Source organism: Oncorhynchus nerka, unplaced genomic scaffold (genome assembly GCF_034236695.1).
Source record: "Oncorhynchus nerka isolate Pitt River unplaced genomic scaffold, Oner_Uvic_2.0 unplaced_scaffold_1248, whole genome shotgun sequence".
Taxonomy (NCBI): domain Eukaryota; kingdom Metazoa; phylum Chordata; class Actinopteri; order Salmoniformes; family Salmonidae; genus Oncorhynchus; species Oncorhynchus nerka.
In genome coordinates, this window is record NW_027040093.1 from 14,958 (window position 1) to 30,406 (window position 15,449).

Here is a 15,449-nt window from a genome sequence, read left to right on the forward strand (position 1 = left end):
TTTTTCCTTCCAGTACCCCTGGTATCCATGTTATTTTTTCCTTCCAGTCCCCTGGTATCCATGTTATTTTTCCTTCCAGTCCCCTGGTATCCATGTTATTTTTTCCTTCCAGTACCCCTGGTATCCATGTTATTTTTTCCTTCCAGTACCCCTGGTATCCATGTTATTTTTTCCTTCCAGTATCCCCTGGTATCCATGTTATTTTTTCCTTCCAGTACCCCTGGTATCCATGTTATTTTTTCCTTCCAGTCCCCTGGTATCCATGTTATTTTTCCTTCCAGTCTCCCTGGTATCCATGTTATTTTTTTTTCTCCCTGGTATCCATGTTATTTTTTCCTTCCAGTACCCCTGGTATCCATGTTATTTTTTCCTTCCAGTCCCCTGGTATCCATGTTATTTTTTCCTTCCAGTACCCCTGGTATCCATGTTATTTTTTTCCTTCCAGTCCCCTGGTATCCATGTTATTTTCCTTCCAGTCCCCTGGTATCCATGTTATTTTTTCCTTCCAGTACCCTGGTATCCATGTTATTTTTTCCTTCCAGTACCCCTGGTCCTATTTTTCCTTCCAGTACCCCTGGTATCCATGTTATTTTTTCCTTCCAGTACCCCTGGTATCCATGTTATTTTTTTTTTCCTTCCAGTACCCCTGGTATCCATGTTATTTTTTCCTTCCAGTACCCCTGGTATCCATGTTATTTTTTTTCCTTCCAGTCCCCTGGTATCCATGTTATTTTTTCCTTCCAGTACCCCTGGTATCCATGTTATTTTTTCCTTCCAGTACCCCTGGTATCCATGTTATTTTTTCCTTCCAGTCTCCCCTGGTATCCATGTTATGTTTTTTCCTTCCAGTCCCCTGGTATCCATGTTATTTTTCCTTCCAGTGCCCTGGTATCCATGTTATTTTTTTTCCATGTTATTTTTTTCCTTCCAGTACCCCTGGTATCCATGTTATTTTTTTTCCTTCCAGTACCCCTGGTATCCATGTTATTTTTTCCTTCCAGTCTCCCTGGTATCCATGTTATTTTTTCCTTCCAGTACCCCTGGTATCCATGTTATTTTTTCCTTCCAGTACCCCTGGTATCCATGTTATTTTTTCCTTCCAGTCTCCCTGGTATCCATGTTATTTTTCCTTCCAGTACCCCTGGTATCCATGTTATTTTTTCCTTCCAGTCCCCCTGGTATCCATGTTATTTTTGCCTTCCAGTCTCCCTGGTATCCATGTTATTTTTTTCCTTCCAGTACCCCTGGTATCCATGTTATTTCTTCCTTCCAGTACCCCTGGTATCCATGTTATTTTTTCCTTCCAGTACCCCTGGTATCCATGTTATTTTTTCCTTCCAGTCCCCTGGTATCCATGTTATTTTTTCCTTCCAGTACCCCTGGTATCCATGTTATTTTTTCCTTCCAGTACCCCTGGTATCCATGTTATTTTTTCCTTCCAGTCTCCCTGGTATCCATGTTATTTTTTTCCTTCCAGTACCCCTGGTATCCATGTTATTTTTCCTTCCAGTCTCCCTGGTATCCATGTTATTTTTTCCTTCCAGTACCCCTGGTATCCATGTTATTTTTCCTTCCAGTCTCCCTGGTATCCATGTTATTTCTTCCTTCCAGTACCCCTGGTATCCATGTTATTTTTTCCTTCCAGTACCCCTGGTATCCATGTTATTTTTCCTGCCAGTCTCCCTGGTATCCATGTTATTTTTCCTTCCAGTCCCCTGGTATCCATGTTATTTTTCCTTCCAGTCCCCCTGGTATCCATGTTATTTTTCCTTCCAGTCTCCCTGGTATCCATGTTATTTTTTCCTTCCAGTCCCCTGGTATCCATGTTATTTTTTCCTTCCAGTACCCCTGGTATCCATGTTATTTTTTCCTTCCAGTACCCCTGGTATCCATGTTATTTTTTCCTTCCAGTACCCCTGGTATCCATGTTATTTTTTCCTTCCAGTACCCCTGGTATCCATGTTATTTTTTCCTTCCAGTACCCCTGGTATCCATGTTATTTTTTCCTTCCAGTACCCCTGGTATCCATGTTATTTTTCCTTCCAGTCTCCCTGGTATCCATGTTATTTTTTCCTTCCAGTCTCCCTGGTATCCATGTTATTTTTTTCCTTCCAGTACCCCTGGTATCCATGTTATTTTTTCCTTCCAGTACCCCTGGTATCCATGTTATTTTTTCCTTCCAGTCTCCCTGGTATCCATGTTATTTTTCTCCTTCCAGTACCCCTGGTATCCATGTTATTTTTTCCTTCCAGTACCCCTGGTATCCATGTTATTTTTTCCTTCCAGTACCCCTGGTATCCATGTTATTTTTCCTTCCAGTCCCCTGGTATCCATGTTATTTTTTCCTTCCAGTACCCCTGGTATCCATGTTATTTTTTCCTTCCAGTCCCCTGGTATCCATGTTATTTTTTCCTTCCAGTCTCCCTGGTATCCATGTTATTTTTTCCTTCCAGTCCCCTGGTATCCATGTTATTTTTCCTTCCAGTACCCCTGGTATCCATGTTATTTTTTTTTCCTTCCAGTACCCCTGGTATCCATGTTATTTTTTTCCTTCCAGTACCCCTGGTATCCATGTTATTTTTTCCTTCCAGTCTCCCTGGTATCCATGTTATTTTTTTCCTTCCAGTACCCCTGGTATCCATGTTATTTTTTCCTGCCAGTCACCCTGGTATCCATGTTATCCATTTTTCCTTCCAGTCCCCTGGTATCCATGTTATTTTTTTCCAGTCTCCCTGGTATCCATGTTATTTTTCCTTCCAGTACCCCTGGTATCCATGTTATTTTTTCCTTCCAGTACCCCTGGTATCCCTGGTATCCATGTTATTTTTTTCCTTCCAGTACCCCTGGTATCCATGTTATTTTTTCCTTCCAGTCCCCTGGTATCCATGTTATTTTTTCCTTCCAGTACCCCTGGTATCCATGTTATTTTTTCCTTCCAGTACCCCTGGTATCCATGTTATTTTTTCCTTCCAGTCCCCTGGTATCCATGTTATTTTTCCTTCCAGTACCCCTGGTATCCATGTTATTTTTTCCTTCCAGTACCCCTGGTATCCATGTTATTTTTTCCTTCCAGTACCCCTGGTATCCATGTTATTTTTTCCTTCCAGTCCCCTGGTATCCATGTTATTTTTTTCCTTCCAGTCCCTGGTATCCATGTTATTTTTTCCTTCCAGTACCCCTGGTATCCATGTTATTTTTTCCTTCCAGTCCCCTGGTATCCATGTTATTTTTTCCTTCCAGTACCCCTGTATCCATGTATTTTTCCATGTTATGTTTTTTTTCCTTCCAGTACCCCTGGTATCCATGTTATTTTTTCCTTCCAGTCCCCTGGTATCCATGTTATTTTTCCTTCCAGTCTCCCTGGTATCCATGTTATTTTTCTCCTTCCAGTCTCCCTGGTATCCATGTTATTTTTTTCCTGTCAGTACCCCTGGTATCCATGTTATTTTTTCCTTCCAGTACCCCTGGTATCCATGTTATTTTTTCCTTCCAGTCTCCCTGGTATCCATGTTATTTTTCTCCTTCCAGTACCCCTGGTATCCATGTTATTTTTTCCTTCCAGTACCCCTGGTATCCATGTTATTTTTTCCTTCCAGTACCCCTGGTATCCATGTTATTTTTTCCTTCCAGTACCCCTGGTATCCATGTTATTTTTTCCTTCCAGTCTCCCTGGTATCCATGTTATTTTTTCCTTCCAGTCTCCCTGGTATCCATGTTATTTTTTCCTTCCAGTACCCCTGGTATCCATGTTATTTTTTCCTTCCAGTCCCCTGGTATCCATGTTATTTTTTCCTTCCAGTCCCCTGGTATCCATGTTATTTTTTCCTTCCAGTACCCCTGGTATCCATGTTATTTTTTCCTTCCAGTACCCCTGGTATCCATGTTATTTTTTCCTTCCAGTCTCCCTGGTATCCATGTTATTTTTCTCCTTCCAGTACCCCTGGTATCCATGTTATTTTTTCCTTCCAGTACCCCTGGTATCCATGTTATTTTTTCCTTCCAGTACCCCTGGTATCCATGTTATTTTTTCCTTCCAGTACCCCTGGTATCCATGTTATTTTTTCCTTCCAGTACCCCTGGTATCCATGTTTTTTTTCCCCTGGTATCCATGTTATTTTTTCCTTCCAGTCCCCTGGTATCCATGTTATTTTTTCCTTCCAGTACCCCTGGTATCCATGTTATTTTTTTTTTCCAGTACCCTGGTATCCATGTTATTTTTTCCTTCCAGTACCCCTGGTATCCATGTTATTTTTCCTTCCAGTACCCCTGGTATCCATGTTATTTTTTCCTTCCAGTACCCCTGGTATCCATGTTATTTTTTTTCCTTCCAGTACCCCTGGTATCCATGTTATTTTTTCCTTCCAGTCTACCCCTGGTATCCATGTTATTTTTTCCTTCCAGTCCCCTGGTATCCATGTTATTTTTTCCTTCCAGTCCCCTGGTATCCATGTTATTTTTCCTTCCAGTCTCCCTGGTATCCATGTTATTTTTTTTTCCTTCCAGTATTTTTCCCTGGTATCCATGTTATTTTTTTCCTTCCAGTACCCCTGGTATCCATGTTATTTTTTCCTTCCAGTCCCCTGGTATCCATGTTATTTTTTCCTTCCAGTACCCCTGGTATCCATGTTATTTTTCCTTCCAGTCCCCTGGTATCCATGTTATTTTTTCCTTCCAGTCCCTGGTATCCATGTTATTTTTTCCTTCCAGTCTCCCTGGTATCCATGTTATTTTTTCCTTCCAGTCCCCTGGTATCCATGTTATTTTTTCCTTCCAGTCTCCCTGGTATCCATGTTATTTTTTCCTTCCAGTCCCTGGTATCCATGTTATTTTTTTCCTTCCAGTCTCCCTGGTATCCATGTTATTTTTCCTTTACCCCTGGTATCCATGTTATTTTTTCCTTCCAGTCCCCTGGTATCCATGTTATTTTTTCCTTCCAGTACCCTTGGTATCCATGTTATTTTTTCCTTCCAGTACCCCTGGTATCCATGTTATTTTTTCCTTCCAGTACCCCTGGTATCCATGTTATTTTTCCTTCCAGTACCCCTGGTATCCATGTTATTTTTTCCTTCCAGTACCCCTGGTATCCATGTTATTTTTTCCTTCCAGTACCCCTGGTATCCATGTTATTTTTTCCTTCCAGTACCCCTGGTATCCATGTTATTTTTTCCTTCCAGTACCCTGGTATCCATGTTATTTTTTCCTTCCAGTACCCCTGGTATCCATGTTATTTTTTCCTTCCAGTACCCCTGGTATCCATGTTATTTTTTCCTTCCAGTACCCCTGGTATCCATGTTATTTTTTCCTTCCAGTCCCCTGGTATCCATGTTATTTTTTCCTTCCAGTCTCCCTGGTATCCATGTTATTTTTTTTTTTCCTTCCAGTACCCCTGGTATCCATGTTATTTTTCCTTCCAGTCCCCTGGTATCCATGTTATTTTTCCTTCCAGTACCCCTGGTATCCATGTTATTTTTTCCTTCCAGTACCCCTGGTATCCATGTTATTTTTCCTTCCAGTACCCCTGGTATCCATGTTATTTTTTTCCTTCCAGTCTCCCTGGTATCCATGTTATTTTTTCCTTCCAGTACCCCTGGTATCCATGTTATTTTTTCCTTCCATACCCCTGGTATCCATGTTATTTTTTCCTTCCAGTCCCCTGGTATCCATGTTATTTTTTCCTTCCAGTACCCCTGGTATCCATGTTATTTTTTCCTTCCAGTCCCCTGGTATCCATGTTATTTTTTCCTTCCAGTCCCCTGGTATCCATGTTATTTTTTTTTTTCCCCTGGTATCCATGTTATTTTTCCTTCCAGTCCCCTGGTATCCATGTTATTTTTTCCTTCCAGTCCCCTGGTATCCATGTTATTTTTTCCTTCCAGTACCCCTGGTATCCATGTTATTTTTCCTTCCAGTCTCCCTGGTATCCATGTTATTTTTCCTTCAGTACCCCTGGTATCCATGTTATTTTTTTTCCTTCCAGTACCCCTGGTATCCATGTTATTTTTCTCCTTCCAGTACCCCTGGTATCCATGTTATTTTTTCCTGCCAGTCTCCCTGGTATCCATGTTATTTTTTCCTTCCAGTACCCCTGGTATCCATGTTATTTTTTCCTTCCAGTCTCCCTGGTATCCATGTTATTTTTTCCTTCCAGTACCCCTGGTATCCATGTTATTTTTTCCTTCCAGTACCCCTGGTATCCATGTTATTTTTTCCTTCCAGTCCCCTGGTATCCATGTTATTTTTTCCTTCCAGTACCCCTGGTATCCATGTTATTTTTTCCTTCCAGTACCCCTGGTATCCATGTTATTTTTCCTTCCAGTTCCCTGGTATCCATGTTATTTTTCCTTCCAGTACCCCTGGTATCCATGTTATTTTTTCCTTCCAGTCCCCTGGTATCCATGTTATTTTTCCTTCCAGTACCCTGGTATCCATGTTATTTTTTCCTTTACCCCTTATCCATGTTATTTTTTCCTTCCAGTACCCCTGGTATCCATGTTATTTTTCCTTCCAGTCCCTGGTATCCATGTTATTTTTTCCTTCCAGTACCCCTGGTATCCATTTTTTCCTTAGTCCCCTGGTATCCATGTTATTTTTCCTTCCAGTCCCCTGGTATCCATGTTATTTTTTCCTTCCAGTCTCCCTGGTATCCATGTTATTTTTTCCTTCCAGTACCCCTGGTATCCATGTTATTTTTTCCTTCCAGTCCCCTGGTATCCATGTTATTTTTCCTTCCAGTACCCCTGGTATCCATGTTATTTTTCCTTCCAGTCCCCTGGTATCCATGTTATTTTTTCCTTCCAGTATTTTTTCCTTCCCCCTGGTATCCATGTTATTTTTTCCTTCCAGTACCCCTGGTATCCATGTTATTTTTTCCTTCCAGTCCCCTGGTATCCATGTTATTTTTTCCTTCCAGTATTTTTCCTTCCAGTGATCCTGGTATCCATGTTTTCCTTTTTTCCTGTTATTTTTCCTTCCAGTACCCCTGGTATCCATGTTATTTTTCCTTCCAGTACCCCTGGTATCCATGTTATTTTTTCCTTCCAGTCCCCTGGTATCCATGTTATTTTTTCCTTCCAGTACCCCTGGTATCCATGTTATTTTTTCCTTCCAGTCTCCCTGGTATCCATGTTATTTTTTCCTTCCAGTCCCCTGGTATCCATGTTATTTTTTCCTTCCAGTACCCCTGGTATCCATGTTATTTTTCCTTCCAGTCTCCCTGGTATCCATGTTATTTTTCCTTCCAGTCCCCTGGTATCCATGTTATTTTTCCTTCCAGTCCCCTGGTATCCATGTTATTTTTTCCTTCCAGTCCCCTGGTATCCATGTTATTTTTCCTTCCAGTCCCCTGGTATCCATGTTTTTTTTCCAGTCCCCTGGTATCCATGTTATTTTTTCCTTCCAGTACCCCTGGTATCCATGTTATTTTTTCCTTCCAGTCTCCCTGGTATCCATGTTATTTTTTCCTTCCAGTACCCCTGGTATCCATGTTATTTTTTCCTTCCAGTCTCCCTGGTATCCATGTTATTTTTTCCTTCCAGTCTCCCTGGTATCCATGTTATTTTTCTCCTTCCAGTCCCCTGGTATCCATCCAGTACCCCTGGTATCCATGTTATTTTTTCCTTCCAGTACCCCTGGTATCCATGTTATTTTTTCCTTCCAGTACCCCTGGTATCCATGTTATTTTTTCCTTCCAGTACCCCTGGTATCCATGTTATTTTTTCCTTCCAGTACCCCTGGTATCCATGTTATTTTTTCCTTCCAGTCCCCTGGTATCCATGTTATTTTTCCTTCCAGTCCCCTGGTATCCATGTTATTTTTTCCTTCCAGTACCCCTGGTATCCATGTTATTTTTTCCTTCCAGTACCCCTGGTATCCATGTTATTTTTCCTTCCAGTACCCCTGGTATCCATGTTATTTTTTCCTTCCAGTACCCCTGGTATCCATGTTATTTTTTCCTTCCAGTACCCCTGGTATCCATGTTATTTTTCCTTCCAGTACCCCTGGTATCCATGTTATTTTTTCCTTCCAGTCTCCCTGGTATCCATGTTATTTTTCTCCTTCCAGTACCCCTGGTATCCATGTTATTTTTTCCTTCCAGTCTCCCTGGTATCCATGTTATTTTTTCCTTCCAGTCTCCCTGGTATCCATGTTATTTTTTTTTCCTGGTATCCATGTTATTTTTTCCTTCCAGTACCCCTGGTATCCATGTTATTTTTTCCTTCCAGTACCCCTGGTATCCATGTTATTTTTCCTTCCAGTCCCCTGGTATCCATGTTATTTTTTCCTTCCAGTACCCCTGGTATCCATGTTATTTTTCCTTCCAGTCCCCTGGTATCCATGTTATTTTTTTTTTCCTTCCAGTCCCCTGGTATCCATGTTATTTTTTCCTTCCAGTACCCCTGGTATCCATGTTATTTTTTCCTTCCAGTACCCCTGGTATCCATGTTATTTTTCCTTTCCAGTACCCCTGGTATCCATGTTATTTTTTCCTTCCAGTCCCCTGGTATCCATGTTATTTTTTCCTTCCAGTACCCCTGGTATCCATGTTATTTTTTTCCTTCCAGTACCCCTGGTATCCATGTTATTTTTTCCTTCCAGTCCCCTGGTATCCATGTTATTTTTTCCTTCCAGTACCCCTGGTATCCATGTTATTTTTTCCTTCCAGTCTCCCTGGTATCCATGTTATTTTTTCCTTCCAGTCCCCCAGTATCCCCTCCAGGTATCCATGTTATTTTTTCCTTCCAGTATCCCCTGGTATCCATGTTATTTTTCCTTCCAGTCCCCTGGTATCCATGTTATTTTTTTCCTTCCAGTACCCCTGGTATCCATTTTTTCCTTCCAGTACCCCTTATCCATGTTATTTTTTCCTTCCAGTCCCCTGGTATCCATGTTATTTTTCCTTCCAGTCCCTGGTATCCATGTTATTTTTTCCTTCCAGTACCCCTGGTATCCATGTTATTTTTTCCTTCCAGTACCCCTGGTATCCATGTTATTTTTTTTTCCCCTGGTATCCCAGTCCCCTGGTATCCATGTTATTTTTTTTTCCCTGGTATTCCAGTCCCCTGGTATCCATGTTATTTTTTCCTTCCAGTACCCCTGGTATCCATGTTATTTTTTCCTTCCAGTCCCTGGTATCCATGTTATTTTTCCTTCCAGTACCCCTGGTATCCATGTTATTTTTTCCTTCCAGTCCCCTGGTATCCATGTTATTTTTCCTTCCAGTACCCCTGGTATCCATGTTATTTTTCCTTCCAGTCTCCCTGGTATCCATGTTATTTTTTCCTTCCAGTACCCCTGGTATCCATGTTATTTTTTCCTTCCAGTACCCCTGGTATCCATGTTATTTTTCCTTCCAGTTCCATGTTATTTTTTTCCTTCCAGTACCCCTGGTATCCATGTTATTTTTCCTTCCAGTCCCCTGGTATCCATGTTATTTTTTCCTTCCAGTACCCCTGGTATCCATGTTATTTTTCCTTCCAGTCCCCTGGTATCCATGTTATTTTTTCCTTCCAGTCCCCTGGTATCCATGTTATTTTTTCCTTCCAGTCCCCTGGTATCCATGTTATTTTTTCCTTCCACCCCTGGTATCCATGTTATTTTTTTCCTTCCAGTACCCCTGGTATCCATGTTATTTTTTCCTTCCAGTCTACCCCTGGTATCCATGTTATTTTTTCCTTCCAGTCCCCTGGTATCCATGTTATGTTTTTTTCCTTCCAGTACCCCTGGTATCCATGTTATTTTTCCTTCCAGTCCCCTGGTATCCATGTTATTTTTTCCTTCCAGTCTCCCTGGTATCCATGTTATTTTTTCCTTCCAGTACCCCTGGTATCCATGTTATTTTTTCCTTCCAGTACCCCTGGTATCCATGTTATTTTTCCTTCCAGTCTCCTGGTATCCATGTTATTTTTTCCTTCCAGTCCCCTGGTATCCATGTTATTTTTTCCTTCCAGTCCCCTGGTATCCATGTTATTTTTTCCTTCCAGTCCCCTGGTATCCATGTTATTTTTTCCTTCCAGTCCCTGGTATCCATGTTATTTTTTCCTTCCAGTACCCCTGGTATCCATGTTATTTTTCCTTCCCCCCTGGTATCCATGTTATTTTTTCCTTCCAGTACCCCTGGTATCCATGTTATTTTTTCCTTCCAGTCTCCCTGGTATCCATGTTATTTTTTCCTTCCAGTACCCCTGGTATCCATGTTATTTTTCCTTCCAGTACCCCTGGTATCCATGTTATTTTTTCCTTCCAGTCTCCCTGGTATCCATGTTATTTTTTTCCTTCCAGTACCCCTGGTATCCATGTTATTTTTTCCTTCCAGTCTCCCTGGTATCCATGTTATTTTTCCTTCCAGTACCCCTGGTATCCATGTTATTTTTTTCCTTCCAGTACCCCTGGTATCCATGTTATTTTTTCCTTCCAGTACCCCTGGTATCCATGTTATTTTTTCCTTCCAGTACCCCTGGTATCCATGTTATTTTTCCTTCCAGTCTCCCTGGTATCCATGTTATTTTTTCCTTCCAGTCCCCTGGTATCCATGTTATTTTTTCCTTCCAGTACCCCTGGTATCCTGTTATCCATGTATATTTTTCCTTCCAGTCCCCTGGTATCCATGTTATTTTTTCCTTCCAGTCCCCTGGTATCCATGTTATTTTTTCCTTCCAGTACCCCTGGTATCCATGTTATTTTTCCTTCCAGTCCCCTGGTATCCATGTTATTTTTTCCTTCCAGTACCCCTGGTATCCATGTTATTTTTTCCTTCCAGTACCCCTGGTATCCATGTTATTTTTTCCTTCCAGTCCCCTGGTATCCATGTTATTTTTTTCCTGGTATCCATGTTATTTTTCCTTCCAGTCCCCTGGTATCCATGTTATTTTTTCCTTCCAGTACCCCTGGTATCCATGTTATTTTTTCCTTCCAGTACCCCTGGTATCCATGTTATTTTTTCCTTCCAGTCTCCCTGGTATCCATGTTATTTTTTCCTTCCAGTCCCCTGGTATCCATGTTATTTTTCCTTCCAGTACCCCTGGTATCCATGTTATTTTTTCCTTCCAGTCCCCTGGTATCCATGTTATTTTTTCCTTCCAGTCCCCTGGTATCCATGTTATTTTTTCCTCCAGTCTCCCTGGTATCCATGTTATTTTTTTTTTCTCCTGGTATCCATGTTATTTTTTCCTTCCAGTCTCCCTGGTATCCATGTTATTTTTTCCTTCCAGTACCCCTGGTATCCATGTTATTTTTTCCTTCCAGTCTCCCTGGTATCCATGTTATTTTTTCCTTCCAGTACCCCTGGTATCCATGTTATTTTTTTTCCTTCCAGTCCCCTGGTATCCATGTTATTTTTTCCTTCCAGTCCCCTGGTATCCATGTTATTTTTTCCTTCCAGTACCCCTGGTATCCATGTTATTTTTTCCTTCCAGTACCCCTGGTATCCATGTTATTTTTTCCTTCCAGTCTCCCTGGTATCCATGTTATTTTTTCCTTCCAGTCTACCCCTGGTATCCATGTTATTTTTTCCTTCCAGTCTGCCCTGGTATCCATGTTATTTTTTCCTTCCAGTCCCCTGGTATCCATGTTATTTTTTCCTTCCAGTCTCCCTGGTATCCATGTTATTTTTCCTTCCAGTCCCCTGGTATCCATGTTATTTTTTCCTTCCAGTACCCCTGGTATCCATGTTATTTTTTCCTTCCAGTCTCCCTGTATCCATGTTATTTTTTCCTTCCAGTCCCCTGGTATCCATGTTATTTTTCCTTCCAGTACCCCTGGTATCCATGTTATTTTTTCCTTCCAGTCCCCTGGTATCCATGTTATTTTTTCCTTCCAGTCCCCTGGTATCCATGTTATTTTTTCCTTCCAGTCCCCTGGTATCCATGTTATTTTTTCCTTCCAGTCCCCTGGTATCCATGTTATTTTTTTCCTTCCAGTACCCCTGGTATCCATGTTATTTTTCCTTCCAGTCCCCTGGTATCCATGTTATTTTTTCCTTCCAGTCCCTGGTATCCATGTTATTTTTCCTTTCCCCTGGTATCCATGTTATTTTTTCCTTCCAGTACCCCTGGTATCCATGTTATTTTTCCTTCCAGTCCCCTGGTATCCATGTTATTTTTTCCTTCCAGTACCCCTGGTATCCATGTTATTTTTTCCTTCCAGTCCCCTGGTATCCATGTTTTTTTCCTTCCAGTACCCCTGGTATCCATGTTATTTTTTCCTTCCAGTCTCCCTGGTATCCATGTTATTTTTTCCTTCCAGTACCCCTGGTATCCATGTTATTTTTTCCTTCCAGTCCCCTGGTATCCATGTTATTTTTTTTTCCTTCCAGTCCCCTGGTATCCATGTTTTTTTCCTTCCAGTACCCCTGGTATCCATGTTATTTTTTTTCCTTCCAGTACCCCTGGTATCCATGTTATTTTTTCCTTCCAGTCCCCTGGTATCCATGTTATCCAGTACCCCTGTATCCATGTTATTTTTTCCTTCCAGTCTCCCTGGTATCCATGTTATTTTTTCCTTCCAGTCTCCCTGGTATCCATGTTATTTTTCCTTCCAGTCCCCTGGTATCCATGTTATTTTTTCCTTCCAGTACCCCTGGTATCCATGTTATTTTTCCTTCCAGTCCCCTGGTATCCATGTTATTTTTCCTTCCAGTCCCCTGGTATCCATGTTATTTTTTCCTTCCAGTCCCCTGGTATCCATGTTATTTTTTCCCCAGTACCCCTGGTATCCATGTTATTTTTCCTTCCAGTACCCCTGGTATCCATGTTATTTTTTCCTTCCAGTCCCCTGGTATCCATGTTATTTTTTCCTTCCAGTACCCCTGGTATCCATCCAGTACCCCTTATCCATGTTATTTTTTCCTTCCAGTCCCCTGGTATCCATGTTATTTTTTCCTTCCAGTACCCCTGGTATCCATGTTATTTTTCCTTCCAGTACCCCTGGTATCCATGTTATTTTTTCCTTCCAGTCCCCTGTATCCATGTTATTTTTTCCTTCCAGTCCCCTGGTATCCATGTTATTTTTTCCTTCCAGTCCCCTGGTATCCATGTTATTTTTCCTTCCAGTACCCCTGGTATCCATGTTATTTTTCCTTCCAGTACCCCTGGTATCCATGTTATTTTTCCTTCCAGTACCCCTGGTATCCATGTTATTTTTCCTTCCAGTCTCCCTGGTATCCATGTTATTTTTTCCTTCCAGTACCCCTGGTATCCATGTTATTTTTTCCTTCCAGTCCCCTGGTATCCATGTTATTTTTCCTTCCAGTCTCCCTGGTATCCATGTTATTTTTTTCCTTCCAGTCTCCCTGGTATCCATGTTATTTTTTCCTTCCAGTACCCCTGGTATCCATGTTATTTTTTCCTTCCAGTACCCCTGGTATCCATGTTATTTTTTCCTTCCAGTCCCCTGGTATCCATGTTATTTTTTCCTTCCAGTACCCCTGGTATCCATGTTATTTTTTTCCTTCCAGTCCCCTGGTATCCATGTTATTTTTTCCTTCCAGTCTCCCTGGTATCCATGTTTTTTCCTTCCAGTTCCCTGGTATCCATGTTATTTTTTCCTTCCAGTACCCCTGGTATCCATGTTATTTTTCCTTCCAGTCTCCCTGGTATCCATGTTATTTTTTCCTTCCAGTCCCCTGGTATCCATGTTATTTTTTCCTTCCAGTCCCCTGGTATCCATGTTATTTTTTCCTTCCAGTCCCCTGGTATCCATGTTATTTTTTCCTTCCAGTACCCCCTGGTATCCATGTTATTTTTTTCCTTCCAGTACCCCTGGTATCCATGTTATTTTTCCTTCCAGTACCCCTGGTATCCATGTTATTTTTTCCTTCCAGTACCCCTGGTATCCATGTTATTTTTTCCTTCCAGTCCCCTGGTATCCATGTTATTTTTTCCTTCCAGTCCCCTGGTATCCATGTTATTTTTCCTTCCAGTCTCCCTGGTATCCATGTTATTTTTTCCTTCCAGTCCCCTGGTATCCATGTTATTTTTTCCTTCCAGTCCCCTGGTATCCATGTTATTTTTTCCTTCCAGTCCCCTGGTATCCATGTTATTTTTTCCTTCCACCCCTGGTATCCATGTTATTTTTTCCTTCCAGTCCCCTGGTATCCATGTTATTTTTTCCTTCCAGTACCCCTGGTATCCATGTTATTTTTTTCCTTCCAGTCCCCTGGTATCCATGTTATTTTTTCCTTCCAGTCCCCTGGTATCCATGTTATTTTTCCTTCCAGTACCCCTGGTATCCATGTTATTTTTTCCTTCCAGTCTCCCTGGTATCCATGTTATTTTTTCCTTCCAGTCCCCTGGTATCCATGTTATTTTTTCCTTCCAGTCTCCCTGGTATCCATGTTATTTTTTTCCTTCCAGTACCCCTGGTATCCATGTTATTTTTTCCTGCCAGTCTCCCTGGTATCCATGTTATTTTTTCCTTCCAGTACCCCTGGTATCCATGTTATTTTTTCCTTCCAGTCCCCTGGTATCCATGTTATTTTTTCCTTCCAGTCTCCCTGGTATCCATGTTATTTTTTCCTTCCAGTCTCCCTGGTATCCATGTTATTTTTCTCCTTCCAGTACCCCTGGTATCCATGTTATTTTTTTCCTTCCAGTCTCCCTGGTATCCATGTTATTTTTTCCTTCCAGTCCCCTGGTATCCATGTTATTTTTTCCTTCCAGTCTCCCTGGTATCCATGTTTTTTTTCCTTCCAGTACCCCTGGTATCCATGTTATTTTTTCCTTCCAGTCCCCTGGTATCCATGTTATTTTTCCTTCCAGTACCCCTGGTATCCATGTTATTTTTTCCTTCCAGTCTCCCTGGTATCCATGTTATTTTTTCCTTCCAGTACCCCTGGTATCCATGTTATTTTTTCCTTCCAGTCCCCTGGTATCCATGTTATTTTTTCCTTCCAGTCCCCTGGTATCCATGTTATTTTTTCCTTCCAGTCCCTGGTATCCATGTTATTTTTTCCTTCCAGTACCCCTGGTATCCATGTTATTTTTTCCTTCCAGTACCCCTGGTATCCATGTTATTTTTTTCCTTCCAGTACCCCTGGTATCCATGTTATTTTTCCTTCCAGTACCCCTGGTATCCATGTTATTTTTTTCCTTCCAGTACCCCTGGTATCCATGTTATTTTTTCCTTCCACCCCTGGTATCCATGTTATTTTTTCCTTCCAGTCTCCCTGGTATCCATGTTATTTTTTTCCTTCCAGTCCCCTGGTATCCATGTTATTTTTTCCTTCCAGTCCCCTGGTATCCATGTTATTTTTTCCTTCCAGTCCCCTGGTATCCATGTTATTTTTTCCTTCCAGTCCCCTGGTATCCATGTTATTTTTTCCTTCCAGTACCCCTGGTATCCATGTTATTTTTTCCTTCCAGTACCCCTGGTATCCATGTTATTTTTTCCTTCCAGTACCCCTGGTATCCATGTTATTTTTTTCCTTCCAGTCCCCTGGTATCCATGTTATTTTT